This window comes from Atractosteus spatula, chromosome 8, assembly GCF_055471065.1.
Source record: "Atractosteus spatula isolate fAtrSpa1 chromosome 8, fAtrSpa1.hap1, whole genome shotgun sequence".
In the NCBI taxonomy this organism is placed as follows: Eukaryota; Metazoa; Chordata; class Actinopteri; order Semionotiformes; family Lepisosteidae; genus Atractosteus; species Atractosteus spatula.
Genome location: NC_142713.1, coordinates 38,225,093 through 38,244,614, shown reverse-complemented (window position 1 = coordinate 38,244,614; position 19,522 = coordinate 38,225,093). Strand labels below are relative to the sequence as shown.

The 19,522-nt window shown below is 36.2% G+C and overlaps 1 protein-coding gene across 3 annotated transcripts in view; it reads right to left on the bottom strand.

The window, feature by feature from the left end:
• The window catches only part of foxp2 (forkhead box P2), a 195,771-nt gene that overhangs the window by 175,431 nt on the left and 818 nt on the right, over positions 1-19,522 (bottom strand). The gene's annotated exons all lie outside the window — the stretch shown is intronic.

The following is a 19,522-nucleotide window of genomic DNA, read 5'->3' as shown; positions in this document are numbered from 1 at the left end:
CTACAATTAGTACACAAAGGGAGAAAGGTCTGCATCTTGTGAATTTATAGTGATCGCATACAGTACTGGATCTATAATTCCCACAATGGTAAAACTGTTTTTGCATTGCCCTCTTTTGAAACTGTATCTTAAAAAAATGCAATTTATGTACACCTAAAATGTCCGGAAGGATCAGATTTAAACTAAAATGAATACTATAATTTAGGGACTGGACTATTTAAAGCTCAACCACAAGCTACAAAAAATAAGACTTTACATTCCTTTCATATTTTCTCCAAGATTAAAAATGGTTCTAATTAAATTACTCATATTTCATCAATTTCAATGGCATATACTTTGAATGGTACTTCTAGCAATCGAGGTTTCAATTAATGTAGAGGACAGTTCAGAATGTAAAGAATTCAAACTGTCAGAAGATAATTAGAATACTGAATCCATGAACAAAGATATAGAGATCCCTTACTTGAAGCTTAAAATTTCACAACCTTGTCTGTTTTTTAAAGACAAATCACACCTGCTATGGACTGTTCAGTATTCACTTAATTTTACAGGAAAAGTATTACATTTGTTCTGTCCTTTGGTGTCCACCTGTTTTCAAAGACAAAGCCCCCCCTTCACCCTGCATGTTTTTTGTCTATTTTTATTTGTAAAACTCAGACTAAAGGAACAAACCTGAGACTGCACATGACCCTTCATGAGTGTTGTAACTTGTTCTAGAGCTATGCTAGCAGAAGGTAACACCATATGCCCTAAGCCTCCAGCTTGATGCTCTTTCTACAGCCTAATGTGCTTGTCAAAAGACGTTACAATCACAAATCTGTTTTTTCAAACATATTTTTGTAACATACAAAAGGGAAAAAATAACACAAAACATAAATTTGTACTGCATAGTTTGAAGTAACTGTGGAAACAGAATAAACTTCATTTCGCTGTCAAATGCTACATTAAAAGGTAAAGTGAGCTAAATATTCATTTTTAACATTAAAACACATTGGTAAAAATATTTGTGTATTTTTACAGCCAACCTCAGTTCATCGAGAGTGGGTGTTCAGCCTCTCCACTACTGCAAAGTAATTAATGAATAACATTCGGTAATAAAAATAACATCAGGTGTTACTTTCTACCGGATCTTAATTTAAACAAGGGTACAGAAAAGTTAACTGAATAATAATAGTGAAATACTAATACTAACATAAAATAATGAAAATAGTTTGCGATTAACAATGATTTTTTAATGCACAATATTTTTCAACGCATGTTTATTATTTAAATATAGTACAATGAATTAATTTTATTCAACTGCTGAAGAGTGAACTGCATTAACATAAAGATTGTGAATATAAAATGCTGGTCACAGTTCCTGAAATTTTAGTACAAGTGCACGTCAAATGAATTCTTCGAATGTTAAAAATATTTTTACATAATCTTAAATGGATTAATGTAGCAGGCTTTTTGAACATCACTTCAAAAGAGAAATCTAATCATCGCCATTTTTTCATACCTAAAAGGTAATTTAATGAGAACTTAATTTATTTATTAAAATTATTTTATCAAGAAAAACCTCTTTACAACATCATTTTATATCAAAGACTTCCTGGGTGAGAAAGAATCCATGCAATAGCCTCTCAAACAAAGCTTGGTTTGGCACCTATTTTCTCTCTTCATATTTAAGTGCTTCTTCACAATTTTTCTAGTTCCAACAAGGAACTATGTCCCTCCATGCAACAGTATTTATACATTTTGTGTTTTACATTTTCAGAATCATTAAACTAGTTTACAATACATGTTAACACTACAATAAAACAAACAGAGGTAAGACATTTGAAAAAGTAACGCTTCCGAGAAAATATTTAGGGCCCAATATACAAACCAATTAAGTGCTTTATTCTCATCCCTTCCTACCGTGCCACCTAAGTCTTTTGAATATGGTGCCCTACAGTTTTAATTTCTATTACCAATATTACCACAGTAAGTGTGCAAGTAATCACACATTAAAGAACATTTTAAATTAACTGTATCAATTAAAGCAGAGGGCTACAATCCAGATTCATGGGATGGCATTAATTCAAAATAAAATCAGTATGAGAACATAACATGTCTAGTCAAAAGACCCTAAAGGACTTATACACAGGGTAATTGGAACCTCCAAAAAAAAGACTTATTCTAGACTATGCCAAGAGGTCTGAATACTAAAGAGAATCTGTGATGCACCCAATCATGACAATACAACATTTAAAAAAATAAAACAGTTCTTGAAATTCTCCTTCCTACAGTAATTTTAAATATCAGACCCCATAGTTTTAACTTTTATTATTGATATTAGCCCAGTAACTGTGCAGGAAGACTTATCACTGGATAGCTATAAACTGTACATATTAAACATCTTTTATCTTAAATGACCCTGACCCTGACCAGTTAGTCTATTCTGGTAAACTCTGACCAGAAACCACCTTAGACAGAACTAAAAAATGAACACATTTGCAGATAGCAAGTGCCTTTAAATTCCAGTGTCTTGAAATCAAGTCACTTCTGGTAATAAACATTTATGAAATTTTTAATAAAACGTGGCTATATTGTGACTTTTTAAATAAAACTGTTTTATAGGCACTAGAAACGAAGAACGTTGCTTACATTAAATGACTAATGCTTTTAAGGTTCCCTGAAATTGCACAACATTTTCAACTCAAAATGTTCTTTAAAATACATTCTTTAGAATTTTTTTTTTGTTTTCCTTTACTGTGCATATTTTCAACATTTTTTCTATCCTTGAAAACAAGGCAGCTCCTGCAGATTTTGGAAGCCCTGGTCCCGGAGAACTATAGAGCTTCTGGGTTTTCATTCCGCCTGAGCTTGCAATTACTTCACTGAACCAAATCTGTTAGTTCCACTCACACCAGCTTCTCTAACGTTTTAACCAAGTCACGTTCTTTAAATGCGTAAGATGCGGTCTCTCAAATGGGTCCACTGGTGAACTGCCCACTGGGGCAGAAAGCAAACCCGGGTTCGAGGTTGGGAAATGTCACTAGCTGACTGGTCTACCTGAAGTTGGGGCGCAACTAGTCTGACACGGCTCTCTCAGAAACACAGCGAGTCTCTCTGGGCTTGCAGACATGAGGGTCTGTCAGCAGGGGGCATGTCCCTCCTCCAACTGGCACTCCACCTCCGATACGGGCTGTGTCAAACTGCCAACTGATATCAGCTCGGCTTTAGTGGCCCAGTGGCGATTTAACATCGGTCCCAAGGAGTGGTTCAAAATAAGAAGTTTATCTCAGCCCGAATTATCATGTATCTGTTGTTTGTGGCTAATTTGGTGAGCTAAAATGTAAGGAAGAAAGCACTTACTCTTAAATGTGCTTCAGCTTCATTTTCTTTGATAACCACAGATTTGTTACATGATACACACTGATCATGCTCATTTTTATATAATTACAATTAAACACTTACATGTTTAAGCTTGCTGAATGATGTACCTGAGGTTAATCTTTATTAATATAAAGCATCTGCTCAGCATTACTTACGTACAGTTCAAAAATCTTAATATTTATCATGGACAACACTCAGCACATACAAATGGTTGACATGATTTTGGTGGCTTAATAAACTATTTTCATGTCATGATAGCCTCTGCTTTTATTTTATTGCCCAGCCTATTGAGATCTCTAATTCAGAAACTTAAGGAAGTAAAACATTAAACAGGAGACAAGTAGTATAGATGGTGTCTAGAATATATTTTCTGGAGCTACCAAGAGACAATGCTCACAAGACATTCTTTTAGATCTGTCCATTTGAAATACAGAAAATGTGAACTTTTATTTAAGAAGTGTTTGGTACTGTACAAATTATGAAAAACAAGATGTCAAAATCCAGTCAAGGTAGGGTTAGGTGTATATATAGTCCCTACTAATTTTCTGCTGCTGTGTAGTGCTGTTTCAGGAAAAGATTCCAAAGTAACATTTTTTGCACTCTCCTTACATCATCAGTGTCACAGTATAACCCACACATACAGTATGCAGTCAGGTGGCAATTCAGGATGAACACAGTGTTTTCCACACCCACCTGCTGTCCCCGTTACACAAATTTGTTTTACAAATACAGACTCAGAGCTCAGGAATATCCACACATGGCTATATAATTAGATAACTATAAAGCGTGTTAAAAATGAATGATAAGGGGGTCATCTCTGCAGCGTCTTCTGATTTTTGTTTTGCCACCACCACCTGCTTTCCAGTTCAGCTGTTACGCTGGGGAGTAACGTGAGGCAAAGGTAATATCAGGTAAACTGGATTTTACATAGTATTTCTTTTTAAATTTAAGGAAAATTAAAGTTGCTATGGCTTCAAAAAGATTCCAGAATTCTCCTCTTCCCGTTTGGCTCACTGATGTATAGTATACTCACTTATCTGCTGGCAGTTTTCAATCTGTTGACAACCTTGCAATTCCCTACAAACTACACCCCATCTTTAAAAGACACAACCCTCCACCCAACAAACTTTTTCCCAGCACCATATTACAGTCCGTTTTCCCTTCCCTATGGCACAGAGGGGCACAAGTGGCATTTAACTGCCTATAAAGGTGAAAATTACACAGGTTTCACACAAAAGAAGCTTATTCGCTTTGAGAATGCACACAGAAAACAAAACTAAAAACCGATGGCCACGTCACACTTTTATCAAAATTTGGTACTGTACAAATTATGAAAAACAAGATTTCAAAATCCAGTCAAGGTAGGGTTAGGTGTATATATAGTCCCTACTCATTTCACTCATTTCAATACCAGCTTCACAACTGTTAGATTCATGAGGTCTAACTCCAGGAAAGCTGACTGCAAAGGGAATGTGACAAAGAAACACATTCTTGTCACTCAGTGCTCCAATGGTCACTGCTGAAACACTGCACATTTTTGCAAGTCTTAAAATTTCCAGAACCAATGTTTGCTGAAAATGGCCTAAAAAGAGCAAAGGTGGACTGAAAACTAACCAAAATCTACAGAAAATAACATGATCTATGTAAGAAACATCACAGGTCAAAGATTTCAGAAATTCTCTGTCTCTTAACTTCTTAAATTAATATTCTCTCAGTGGTGTGGAGCTGTGGGTAGGGTTCTGAACTTGTAACCGGAAGGCTGTGGGTTCAAATCCCTGGTGAAATGCTGTTGTTCCCTCAAGCAAGTGACTTCAACTGAACTGTTCCAGTAAAAAGCCCTGCTGTATAAAGGGGTGATACCCAGTGTCAATGCAGAAAGTAAGTGTGTTTTCTTGCAAAAGAGATTATTGTAAAGTGCAAACTAAAGCTGAGCTACTGCTTTTATGAAAAAAAACTATTTTAATATGCTGAGGGCAACAGTTTTTTGAGAAAATCTTAACATTTTTCACATCCATAGGAGATATCATAAATATTTCACAAGAGAAAATGAATACCTTGCCATGGACATTTGTGTCTCGGAGGATATGAAGACATTTTGAAATGTGGAAACTAATTTTAGGACTGTAAAGACAGAACAAATGACCGATTCCTCTTCAGATGGTTATTCCATTAATTATGTGTGGTGTCCATTTTCACATTTTCTGCTCTTGCCTTTGTATCTTTTTAAGCGCTTTCCCGATCATTTTGGTCACTAGCTTCCTCTTTCCCCTGGGAAGAGACATAACCTGAGGCTGCCGATACACCATTCACTACTCCTTCCTTCAAAGGCAACTATGATCAGGTTCTAAAAAGCAAAATAAGGGGTATATCTAAAACTACACACAAATATGATGGCCCCGGAGGGCGGTATTCCTAAATGGTAGACATCTTATATGAATGAATTCATGCCTTACTCCATAAAATTATTTTAACCTCAATTTAACAGACTAATTCGGAGGACGGGTGGTCCATTATTGACGAATGTTTATAAAATCACAAAGTGTATGTTACAACACAGGGCAAAAGTACAGTAAATGATACACATTCAACTAGCAAATAGTGGAGAAACATTAATCGATGCATTCAATATTACTGTATTTCATATGTATAAGCTACATTTGTCATTTTAAAACACTTTTGCACTTTTTCTTTGTTGGAACCTTTATCTAGTCCTACAACATTATTACCATTCTTGTTTGTGAATTCTTAATATTGCTCCAACCAGGCACGAGCTGATTCTCTCTCACAGAAAAACTGTGCCACGTATACAGTGATCAGGAATGCAATAACTTATAACAACCAGACATGTATACTGTATATTGCTTTTATTGTTAAATGATAGCAAAATCTACTGGATATATTTAAGTTGAACAGACACTGCTAATTTAGCAAAAGTCCTTTACTTGTTGATTTTTGTCCCAACCCAAGAATATTGAAAACCATCCCTCAAATATAAAATCCGTTTTTATAATCTGTTAATACATCAAATCAAGGTTTTACTAAATAGAACAATCATATTCGCCCAGGAGGTAGCAGGGCCATAAGTATTCAGATAAAAATGGCTCAGATAAGCAGGAAATCTAGAGTGAGCTACAAGTTGAGAGTCAAGATGTTTTTAGCAAATGGTAAAAGACATCTTAATCTTTACTTCTGAGTTCAAAAGAATTACAAGTGAAGTCTCCATCAAGAAGCCTTTCATCAAAATGATAGTTCGTTAAAAAAAAAAGTGAGCACCAGGAGGACTGTTCCTGTTTCAGAGGAATTTACAGACCATCAGAAGAAAATATGAAATGCACTCATTTATCCTAACTCATAGTAGCAGTAAAGCTAGCGTTTGTCATACAAGCACTGAGTTGTTTTTTTTAAAATGGCATCTAATCAAGGTGCACCAATACCTTTACCACATAATACGAGAAATGGACACAGTTTTACCACCAGTTTTGAACACAGTTTTACAACCAAATGCCCACCCATGTCAACAGTCAGTTTTACATATCTTGACATAGTCGCTTGACAGTTGACATAGTCGCTTTTAGCATTACAAGTAAATGTGGCACATACTCCCAATCTTGAATATTTTAAGGATGGGCTTGTCTGTCCAAACTCCCTCACTACTGTATACCAGATGGAGAGCTGAAGCACAATCATACAAGATACACGGTGGATAAAAGTAGCCACTAAACTGATTTATCTTTTATAGCAAATAACCTACATATTCTTGAATTCACCACCCACATTTCTTGGCATAATGCAGCCCTGGTTTTATGAAAACTCAACAGGTAGTGGGCAACACCTGTGTAAACAAGAGACACCAAATATATTGAAACTTTCCACGCAGGTGTGGTGCAGGTACTAATTAAGCAAATAACATCCCAGTCTGCTTAGGGCCATTCATAACAATGCTGGACAGACGTGGTTGTCTATAATTATGATTAGCATGGCTGAAAAAGTGATTGTTGGAACATGTTTAACAGGAGCTTCAGTGACCAAGACAGTTCAACGACATTTAACGAGCAGTGTCTATGCCAACACCAGCATGAAAATCCAAGGAAAAGATGGAAAGAAAACCCTACTCCAGGATCATAATGTCCGAGGATTTGTTCAAAGTGCAAGGCAAAACAGGGGAGCAACTGCAGATCAGTTAACTTCAAGTTCCAACCTGGGGTACAAGCAGTATGTAAAAATTGTACAACAAGAACTCCACAGAGCAGGATACCATAATCAGGATGTTGTGTACAAACCACTCATCACACCTGGCAATGGTTTGCCAACAGTGAAGGGTTCTGGTGGCTCCGCAATGTTGTAGAGAACAATTTCCTGGCATTTTATGGCTGGGTGCACTTATTCTATTGGAAGGAGAGGTGGAAGCTAATCGCTATTTAATGGTACTGAGTGATTATCTTCATCCCTTCTTGCAGCATTTTTTTCCTGTCGGGAGGGGTGTCTACCTTGATGACACTGCCTCCATCTACAGAGCAGGCATGGTTGCCCAGCGGTGTGATGAGCATGACGCCAAAATTGTCCTACATGTCAAATCCTTCACCTGCTCCAACCAGGCACAAGCTGATTCTCTCTCATAGAAAAGCCGTGCCCCGTACCTCCAGATGCTGGGGAACTCTGCTACAGCACATACAGGGCATACTTTCCATAAGTGCTGGGCCAACACCCTATTAATTGAGTTTTCATTTGGAATACAAAAAATAAAATAAGTTCTGTACTGAAGGCCCTCTTTGTGAAACTCTGTGGCCCAAGATCCAGATAGAATGGCAAAATGGCTAAAGGAATCCTTCTTTGGTCACTTTGTAAAATGTATCAGTAAGAAATTCTCAAAAACAGCTTGAAATTTGGTAAAAAGTGAGTGTATTTATGAAGTCCAGTCAGTTTGCAGCTTAGTGGTATTTTAATAGAAAGATGCAGATCTCCAATAAGATATGGCATTGTTAGCTCCAACTAATTCTGAATGTGCAAATTGCTTACACCAGCACAGAATCAACCATTTAAACCAAGTTTAATACAAGTTCTATGCAGAACGCTAAGCCCAAAACGGTTATAGGTTAAACTGCAGCAAGTAACATTCAGCTGAAAATGTTCATATGACCATATTCCACCCAGTCAGGATGTTACGGTTTTGGTGACCCAAGGATGATGTACTATTGCTGCATCAATAATCCACACGCACTGCCTACGATTTAAGAATTCACAAAGCAAAGTTGAGCAATTGCACTTATCCACTTTACTATATCTAATACATATGAATTATAAAGTCTTCTAATTTCCTTCATTTTCCCCAAATAGTTCAATATAAAATAATACAATTATAAAACCAGTGTCGTAATGTACATTAAGCAGGTCTATAGAAAATGTTAAAAAATAAGAACAGAAGGGTGTATCCGTGAAATAACAGTTCAAGTGTGCTGTACTTCACTGTTGGAACATGTGTACGGGTCAACTTTCACGGTTTTTACATACTGAATCCATATGAAGAAAATGATCAATGTCCACAGAATTAACTTACAAATAATCTTTTTAAGATTTAGTTTTAAACTGGGAAACAATTCTTCTGCCTTAATCCAAAATTCAAAGATCTTCCAGTAGAGATATCTATTCCAGTAGATAGATCCCTTTTAGATACATAATCCAAAACTGATTTACAGTCAGCATCAAACTGTGGAATAAAATCGCCTTAATTCAAACACTTGATTTTGGTCAAATATTCTTTAAGAAAAAGCAAGCAAGTTGACAAATATGCTTTTTAAAAAAAACCATGAAGGATTTGTTTTCCATTTCTGCTTATAGGAATGTTACTAGAGGTGCAAACACATCATTCCTTTGCCATAAGCAGCAATCATGGGGAGTGTACAGTAAATTCTAAACTTGGCTTATCTTTCATTCATTTCTGAAGCACAGTATCTGGTTAAAGTCCATACCTCATACCTCAAATTAGTTTTTAATGCAATTTCCTTGCAATGTTCAAATTTTCCTTTTCATTTGATCCTTTTAATTGCATCCAACAGGTACCCTGTTAAGAAAATTTGCCAGATATCACTGGCAAGGGCTACAATATGGGCATAACAACTCATGTGCGCTTATATTGGCAAAAGGCCTTCAAGATCATTGCATGCCTTCAACATGTAACTATACGATTCCAGTTGCTCTGTTAAAAATCACTTCAATTCATTTAAACAATCGACAAAGCCCTCTTCCACCAAGGTCTAACCCAGAATGCACGTAAATATATCAGAGTACAATGTGTCCAAGACACACTGATCTTTTGATGAGGATATCATCACTCATCAGTAACCACAGACTGTCAAATACTCTAAAAAGTTCTTGAATTTTCATCTTATGTAAATAAATAATTTTGAGTAAATATTTCCTTCAGAGCTGACCTGTTATAAAAATTTCCTGCTCCCCTCCAATTTCCTACAATTGATAATGCACATAGCTTGGGGCTATCAATTTCTTATAGTGGAACTTCAGCACAAAGCCCTCTGCCAAGTCTTTTCGTCATATACATCAGCGCCAAAAACATTCTGTATCCTTGCATTTTTCCAGTGGACTCCTTCCAGACCGACTTTGATGTCGGTCTCTCACTTTCATTTAGGATGTTTTTGTATGCCATGTTAAATGGCAGGTTGTCTGCCTTTTCAGTCTGGTCTAAAAATAATGTCCAAGTTGTGTGAAATAAGTTATACCATCAACATTAAATCAGGTGTATAAGATTCACCCTGTGAAATGCTTTTTGGTGTATTCAGCACATCCATTTTGAGGTCTCTTAAAGCTTTTCTTATAAAACATCAACTTACTAGATGGCCACAAGTATTAATGTGAGGTGTTGTTTTTTTAGATAGAGTGGCAGTAGGGAGACCTGGAGACAACAGAGGTTACTAGGAGAAGCAGGCCATTCGACCCTTCGATCTAGCTCATTTGGTTACTAGTAGCTAATTGACCCAAGGATGTCATCCAGCTGTTTCCTGAAAGAAGCCAGAACGTCAGTTTCAACAACATGACTGAGTTTTGTTCCAGGCAAGATTTTTTTATCTGGTCATATTACAGTCGCCTTCAGTCTTCAGAACTGAAATGATTTCTTTCAGCCTCACATCGAAATATTCCTTGAATATACCTTAAAGCTCAGGAGTGCATGTCTATGATCTTCTCTGGAAAGCAAAAACTTTTCAACTTTTTTAACAACTGAACAGCTTTGCGTTTTGCTCAACATTTTCCTTCAAAGCGTGGCAAAAGGGATTTTTAAGAATTTTCCGTTCATATGCTTCAGCTCTTACGTTTTCATCTTTACCACACTGCTCAACTAGAAATGAGGTATTCAATAATTAAAATGAAACCATATTTAAACATTTTTTAGATAAAGGGTAGATGCCCTTTGTGCACAATAAAAGGTGAAACCCAGTTTTCATATTTTGGTATGAAACCACTCAGAAAAAAGTCCACATTTTATTTTTTTCAATAAAATTTAAAATTGAATTTCAGAAACTAGGTATGAATGTTTTCTTCTTTCCCCAGAGTAAATAACACTCACTCAAAATACATATTAGGTGTCACAACTAAAATTCAGGGGAGGATATGAGGCTCTTAGTCAACTTATTCAATGGTCAAAAACCATTGAAAACAGATGAGCATTTTGCTACAAGAGGTTAGAAGAGAAAAACTACCAATTGGTAATATTAAAGCAAATGATATATACATCTCTAAAACAATCCAAAATAAAAACCTGCTGAGAAGTAGTAAATGAATGTATTACAGGAAATAAAAGTAAATGAATGATACATAATACCACAAATTGTTTAAAAGGGGGGCAAAATTAGTTCAAGGTAAAAGTAAAAAGGGTTTATAATACTGGGATAAAAAATAATCATATACCACTAAGGTTTTCAAGAGGCATCCTTGCAAGTACTAGCAAAAGCTGAAAAACGCACAATACTTTCCCCAATGTCTGAACCTTACATGATGGGGAAAAAAATCACATTCAAGTTACATCAGGAATATTCATGTTATCTTATGATCACTTTAATAAACATTAAGAAACGCTTGTATTTACACAATGAACTGGTGATTAAAATGGCGGGAAGAGTAAAATTAATATTCTATTTGCCACAACAAGGCGTCGCCACCTTATTTGCTAAGCACGCAAATACTTGGGAGTCTCTAACAACGCAAACCTACAAAGGCACTTCAAATAAAAACTGTAACTTTAAACTTTTCCCTTGCCGGTCCCCAAAGAAAACAAAAGTGTTTTAGCAACCTTCTATAGTTCCACTACATTGGACTAAGATTATCCCAAAGGAAAATGCAGCAGCACAGCCATGTGATACTTTGCAATGTAGCTGGTTGGCAAATAATTCACTGAAGCTGTGCAATTGATAAGTTAGAAGCACTCATTGATGGCTGAAAATTACAGTAAAACCACCAAAGATCTTGGTTAAACAAATGCTTGTCTAAAGTCACTGAAAGTCTAATATAATAAAAAATAATAAATAAATATTATTATTAAAAAAAAACAGCATCAGAGTCACATCAGAAACATAATGCTGTCACTAACGGATTCTTACCAAACTCAGTTTCACAGGACTGGCATTCAGGTGTTGGGAGTGTTACTGTAGTTCATAGTTACTTATGTTACGAAGCGAAATTCAGCCCAAAGCCTAAATTTAAAAAGTCCAGATTTGAAAGAATTAGGCCTAGAAAAACAGTTTTAGAAACTCCCATCACGGCAGTTTATTATTGAAATAATGCATATTTCCACGCTGTTGTCTTGCACATTAAAATAAAATCGTTAATAGGAAGTATTTTTACATGCAAGCTTCCTCCTTTCCCCATTCCCGCATTAAATACTTTTGTAGCACATTAATTATTGTAATATAGAAACCTCTTAATCTAAAACAAATTGCAGCCCCTAACTTATTTAACCTTTAATGATCCAAACCACAGCTGCTTAGCAATTTAAAATGCTGTTCACCTTTTAAAACCTGCACAGCCACAAGTTGCCATAAGCACATTAAACGCGTTTGTGCAAGTGCTCAGGTCCACCCCTCCCATTCAAAACATGCATCTTTCAAACTGCGATTAAGTGATTCATTTATAATTTTAATACTAACAATTTGCATTTATATAGGGCTTTTCATCCCAAAGAATCCCAAAGCACTTTAGACATAAAAGGGAACCTTCTTCATCTACCACTGAAACACGGTATCTTCTTGGGAGGTGTGCAGCAGCCCCACTCCACAGCCCATCAGGTGGGGGGATGTGAGAAATTGCTCCTACAGTGAAATTAAGGGGGGATACTGGGGAGGTCAGACAAATGACTCGTCCACAGGGTGGCACCTTGGAGAGTGTCCCCCCTCACCATGCTGGGAAATCAGTCTGGAAATTCCAGCCCAAGGGAGCAACACAGTCTACTGGGCCACCAACACCACTTCCAGTAGCAAACCTGAATTTGCTTGGAGGTCTCCCATCCCAGTAGCGCCCCAACTTTTAAACCAAGAAGCCTTTAAACCCTTACCTCTGGTCGAAACAAGAAGGCAACCGACAGGCCTCAAAGACATCTCAAAAGCTAAAATAACGTCCAAAGCTGAGCCTTTAGAGAATTTGCATCCAGTGTCAAAAATAGATCAGTACATTGATTTGTAATACTCTGCTCATCAGCAACATTTTTTGTTAATCAAGTTCAGGGCCGTCATCGTATCAACCAGAATAAGTAAAACGACATATGGAACACCAGTCGGTCCAACACACAGTGACGGCCTGCCTTGTGCTCTGTGCCTGTGTTAGTCACACATTCCAAAACACGTCTTGGCCCAGTGACTAAAGGGACCATCTTGAAGTGGCCCACAAGGAAAAACAATTGAGGGCCACTTGAGGTTCTGATTTTATCATTTGGGCTAGATGGGCTGAATGGCCTCATTCGTTCTTATGTTCTAAGCCTCTAGCAGCTCAATCATTCAAAGAGAAGCAAAATTCATGCAGGGAGAAGGAAGAGAGAACCATGTCTGTCAGAAATCTCATTTGGCAAGGGGTTACCCTATAGGTCAATGTACATCTCCTGTCTCCATGTGTGATTTTTGTTTTCAATGTTCAGGCATCCTAAACTTTCACTTCTATTTACAGATGTCAAAGTCCTATACACCAGCAAACAAGATGAATGGGGATCTGCTCAAGTCTGTTCAGCTATTATGCTTTATCCATTTTTTTACAATTACGGGCTAAAGAAAGAGTATACGGCTCCACATGAACACACTGTGTTATAATAACAGAAGTAGGATACCTAAAAACCTGAGCCACTGCAAAAGAGGGTTCTGCACTTTTCTGTAGGAACTCCCTTTAGCTGCTGTATTGCATTGATCAGGAAGGTCACTTATCACTGCCTACAAGTGTGGCCGTTCTTTCACACGGACGTAACCAAGCTAATAATTCAAGGGTGAAGCTGCTTTTATCAGTGTACCCATTTCAGAGCATGGAACAACCTTTCTTGCTGGTAAGAACCACAATGTCGATGCCTTTTCATCTGAAGACTTCAGAGCCGACCACTCAGCGCTTGCAGTTGTCACCATGTCCCTTTTTAGCACTGTTGTGTATTAATAAAGCAAATAACAGAGAGGGATTTAACCCCACATTTTGGCTCCCCCTTTCACTACTGTATGCTGTGAGTGTACAATTTGTGTATGCTATGTCACATTTGCACAATAATAGAGAGTAAATGAAGATATTCTGAAAGGTTTTCCAAAACCTAGACATCGCCTTTTGGATTGTTAACAGCTTGTTTATAATGCATCTACACACATGAACATCCACAGTGCATTCTTTCTTTAAGTGCCTAGTGCCACTGGGTTTATTATTGGGTTATTTTTTAAAGTTGATGAAACTTCTAAAGAAGTATATTTTGAAACTAAAGAGCGGTCAATGCAAAATTCTTATTTTTGCTACATCACCTTAAAACTGCTATTCTCTCTCTACTACATTAGACTTGCTATAAGAATGCATAACTAATCAAAAAGCATGGCTGTATGCAAGTGCAGCAATCCAAATAGTTCATTAAACACAAAATCATTAGCATTTTTAAATATTCTGTATAATACAACATGAGCCAGCACAAATCTGTCTTGAAATTGATTTTGGGGAGCTTTTGCTTCTATCTTCACCTAAGAACATACCAGTATTAAAATGCCAAAGAACAAAACTCTGCCCAACAGAAACCTTTATTTTATTAAAGAGCAAGCAATGAAAAGGTTCCGATTTATACATTTTAAAACTGATGGATGTGGTTTCCCCACTGAAAAGATTTTTTACCTTCATGTGATCACACATTAATAATCTGTATGAATGCTAGTTTTACCACTGAAACAATTTTTTACAATTTTTTTTTATTTTAAAGAGGTCTACCGCAGCTCAACTCCCCAGTCTATAGAAAAGCCTATCTTTTAAATTTCAGCCAACAGCTAAATCTATCTTTTCCAAAGTTAAACTATTCCACAGTAACACATGGTAAAGTGCTTGTGGATGACCAATGCTCCAATTAAAAAATAAAAAAAAGTTAATCCACTGGTCAAATAACAGAAAAAATATGCAGAATGTACTTTAAACAAATTTGAGCCATATAAAATTATTTATTCTGAAATCTGCTTAGAGATTGGAAATCACAAACAGAAATTTTACATTTTTATTATGAATAACAGATTCAGTTAATTTAAAGGATGATAGGATAAAAAGATAATGAAACCCTCTATTTAATACATTTTAATAACTTAAAAACCAATTTCCAGTTAGAATTGTATAATGTTTTAATTTATTTGATTTAGTTACTTCATCACAAATTGAATACTCCATCTTGAAATTATTAGAAAAGAATAATTTGACTAAACAGAAAACTGCATGTGCAAGTTACTAAGAGGCATTATTTTGCTATCACTGTTACTTGCTCTAAGCTTCTTTTGCTTGATTGAAACCTTTTGTTACCTGACAACTGAATTTCAGGTACAAATCACAATTTCATACTATGTCAGGATTAAAATGTAATCACATAAATAGACTGACCCCTACAAGACAAAAACAGCGTCAGACATCAAAAGCTTTTACGTAACACAGCGTACAGAACCCTCCAATCTAAGAGAGAATGACTTAAAAGTAATTAGCAGTTAAACTGGTCCATCCCACTTTCACCTTTCACTGTAATTACAGTGAGTACAGATGGTTCTGACCACTGCTTCTGAAAAAATACAGTGGAGAATATGCTCATACAAAATAAGCAGGTACACAGTACTGTCAATCATGAAGAGTCAAATTCATGGGCCACTCATCTGTATTCTTCAATTTTTTTAATTAAGAAATAACTTTTCATAAAGCCATTGGCTATGCTCTTAGATCCACACCCCCACCCCTCTAAAGAGGAAAAAAAAACATGAACCAATCAGTGAGCTCTATAATTTTTAAACTCAGACCTTCAGGAAAGGTTGCTCTGCATCTTGCAAGAATGAGAAATGACGGAATTGCGGCAGCACCTCTGTTCCGAGTTTTTCTGCCACCTTCAGAAACAAATGGAATAAAGAACAGGATTCGGAGTACTGTGAGTAAGAGAAGGCTGGAAACACTTTTTTTATTTTTCTCACATCTGTGCTGAACTGTTGTTCACAAGAGTAGATAGAAATCCCGCCTTAACCTTCTAAATGTATAAAGTTGCTGTAGTAGATACGTAACAGCGTTTAACGTAGGACCTACAGACTACAGAGAAAAGTATTATTACACATACAGTATTTCCCTGAACGTCCAGGCCTTTGTTCTCAAGAAAAGGGTTTCAGCTCACAACACAGTTCCACTTTGATTGCTACAGTAGAGCAACAACTTGGACACTAAAACATACCAAAAAGCTCTTACAAGACAGCACGCCCGCAGTCTTGTATACAACCACCACACAACTGGAAAACTACTGCTGTTGGTTCATATGGTAAATAAGTGCCATCTGCTATCGCAGCTATTCAAACAGGCCTACTGCATATTCTTCAGTGCATAATTTATTCTCAAACGACTACAGATTAAATTTTTCATAAAATGAAAACTTGCGTTAAGCTTTTTCAATGTTTTTACAACGTCCACTCTCCCCCACCCAGTTTCCTTTTTTCAGGATGAAATGCTTGGCATTAACATTAAAAATAAACACGCGCAAGCCAGGCTTGAGAAGAAAGTAACCAAGAGTAGATTTTAAAGCCTAAGTGTCCATCATTTACAATGCACTGAAGCACAGAGAAAAAAAAAACTCACACACTGATGTGGATAATTAAAGTGTAGGAGCCTCTTAAACATGTAATACAGTCTTTTATCACAAGAAGTCAATCTATCTCAGGCTGACAGCTAACAGCATATGATCTGGTAAACAAATACTTTCACGCGGTACAAAAGTGCCATTAAAGGCCAAAACTGTCAACACAGATTCCATTCTTGCTGGAGAAAAAATATAAACTGTTGATCACCTCTGGTTGCCTTAACTAGCATGGAGGTTGTCATGGAAACATTTCTATGAAGTTCGCAGTGATAAAAACAGAAACATTTCCAGTTTAATTGCTATTAGGCTTAGTCCAGCACAGTTTATTTATACATGAAGCCCATACGTTAAAACACTGGCAGACTTCGGGAAAGACAATGTTTTGACAAATGAAACCATAGTACACAAGCTTTTCTTTTTCCAGTTTTTCCAAAACACTGAAACCCCCCCCCAAGGTTGAACAAGCACCAATATATCTTTACCACACGTTTTTAGGGGAGGGGCAGAGGGAAAAAACTTGGCATAGACAACATGAAGTTTACCACAAGAAAATGATCAAATAAACTTAACACTCAGCTGTAATTTGTATTGTACCACAAAAAAAAACAAATTAATTTCTTAATGCATTTCCCAAAACATTAGTTTTCAAAGTAAAAATGGGTATTTACTTCAAGCATAACAAAATTTAATGTAAGCTTCAAATCCTTTTTTATATGTAGAAGAAACTGGCAAGTGATTATCTAATTATTTCATGCAGCATAAATGAAGGTTTCAAAAATGTCTCCCCCCCAAAAAATGAATTCACTCTGAATTATAAGCAACTAACTCATCTTTAAGTGGAAACAAGCAGTTTCTTGAAAGTTTTTTTTTCCAGAAATCATAGGTGAAAGCTGCAGCTACTTTTAACTACAGTGTGTGTATATCAATGAATCAATGATATACAATTTGAAATCTATCTACTATATATAGTAAACTTCAAATGACATTCATTCTGGGGTGGTTATAAAAATGAGCAAGGACAACTCCCTTAACAGCAATTATTTGAGAAGTTGCAACACTACTTTAAAGGAGTGAAAAAAGCTGGGACACTCAAAACTGTTCATAGGTATAACCTTAATCATCAATGAATAGATTTTATGATTCACGCAGGTGCATCTACATAATGTACTGGCCCAACCACTCAACAAAAAGGAGCACAATTTATCAGAAATCTAGATGTTAGTGAAGTGTGGAGTAAACTATCATTCCTAGTTTCACAATCCGAAACACTTTGTCAGATAAGTCAAAAGCTACAGAACTTTAAACAGGAAAAGGCTTAAAATGCTGACATAGTATCACAAGGTATTCATTAAATGTGATTTTACCTTTAAAATCAACGAAACGTGATTCAATTTTATATTACAGACCTTCACTTCAGTATACTTGTCCAAAAAAATCTGCTGTTGCTAAAAACAGTCAAGACTAAACCCTTGTAAATTAATGGGGGAAATTGACCACAGATTAGGTGTGAGGGAACTGTCGGAGTACTCTGCTGGTTGTACACGCAACTGATACCGAGTTATTTTCAAGCCCAGTTACAGCTGCAGCGCTGACAGAAACTGTTAAAAAAGGCCAGGGACTAATAGTAATGCACTAGTAATGATAAGAACTACCCCTCCAATCTGCTAATTACACAGACTACCAAAATGAAATTTCAAATTAACAATTGGGCTTTGAAGACCTCAAGAATATGAAAACGACGCAGTCAGCTATGGTAAGACTTTTCGTCAATGTTCCTTATTCGTTTTAGCTGTAAAAATATACCGTTAAAAATTATTAACAGGAGGTGCGCCACAACAAAAAAAGGGAACGGTTTTAGCTAGTATGGACATTTACAAAGCTCTAGATTACAGAAGCTTTGTACAATGGGTCATTCGGCTTGTAATCAACCGTAATCAACTTCACAATTACACAAAATACCAAGAACAATAATACATGACTACAAAGATATTGTTAATAACTTTAGACAATGTTGTTAACTACATCAGTCTCATTGTAGTAATGAGCTGTAAAACTGTCATGCAAATAACCTACAAATAACAATGGAGTTCCATAGAACAACGATCTTTAAAACTTTTTTTTCAATTGACCGAACATAATTTAATTAGTATTAATTTTAATCTTTAAGTTCAAAATAGCGAATGGAGACAAGCAAGTTGTATTCTGAATTTTAATATAGAGTCCCTACCGAAAGTGTGTGGAATGTTGAAAAAATACATTTTAAAGTGCACCGATAAGACAAATATTATTTTTAAGGTGGCACGGTTTTCGGCAATTTCATTGCAATTTTGAGTAAATGGAGTGCGCTATACACCGTTATACACGGCAACTTTCTACCTCTTGCTCTATACACTGTATTAAGATGTACCCGTTGATAAACTTTAACAAAATAAACTTCAGTATAAACCTATACTTTGGTCACGTGCTATATGGACCTAAACCTACGGTCGGTGTTAATATCAGGTTGAATTATCTTTCAGATCTCACAAGAACCTTTGAATATTAGGAAATTTACACATAATAATCCGAGGCTGCCCATGACTGTCTTTATATCCCGTAGCTACAGCAACCTTTTCAAAACGACATCTCAATCGATAGACATCTAGAGAAAATTCTTGTCTGTAAAAGGCAACGTTGAAGATTTTCCTCTAAAGTTGCGTATTATCCAACACAACACTCATCTTAAAAAACTGTGAAATTGGAAAGTAACGCATAACAACAATGATGATGGTGTGGTCATCGCCGTGTAAAACAATGACTGTAGTTGCTCTAGTTGACCACAAAGGGTTACCGGTCATTTTTAAAACTGAACTT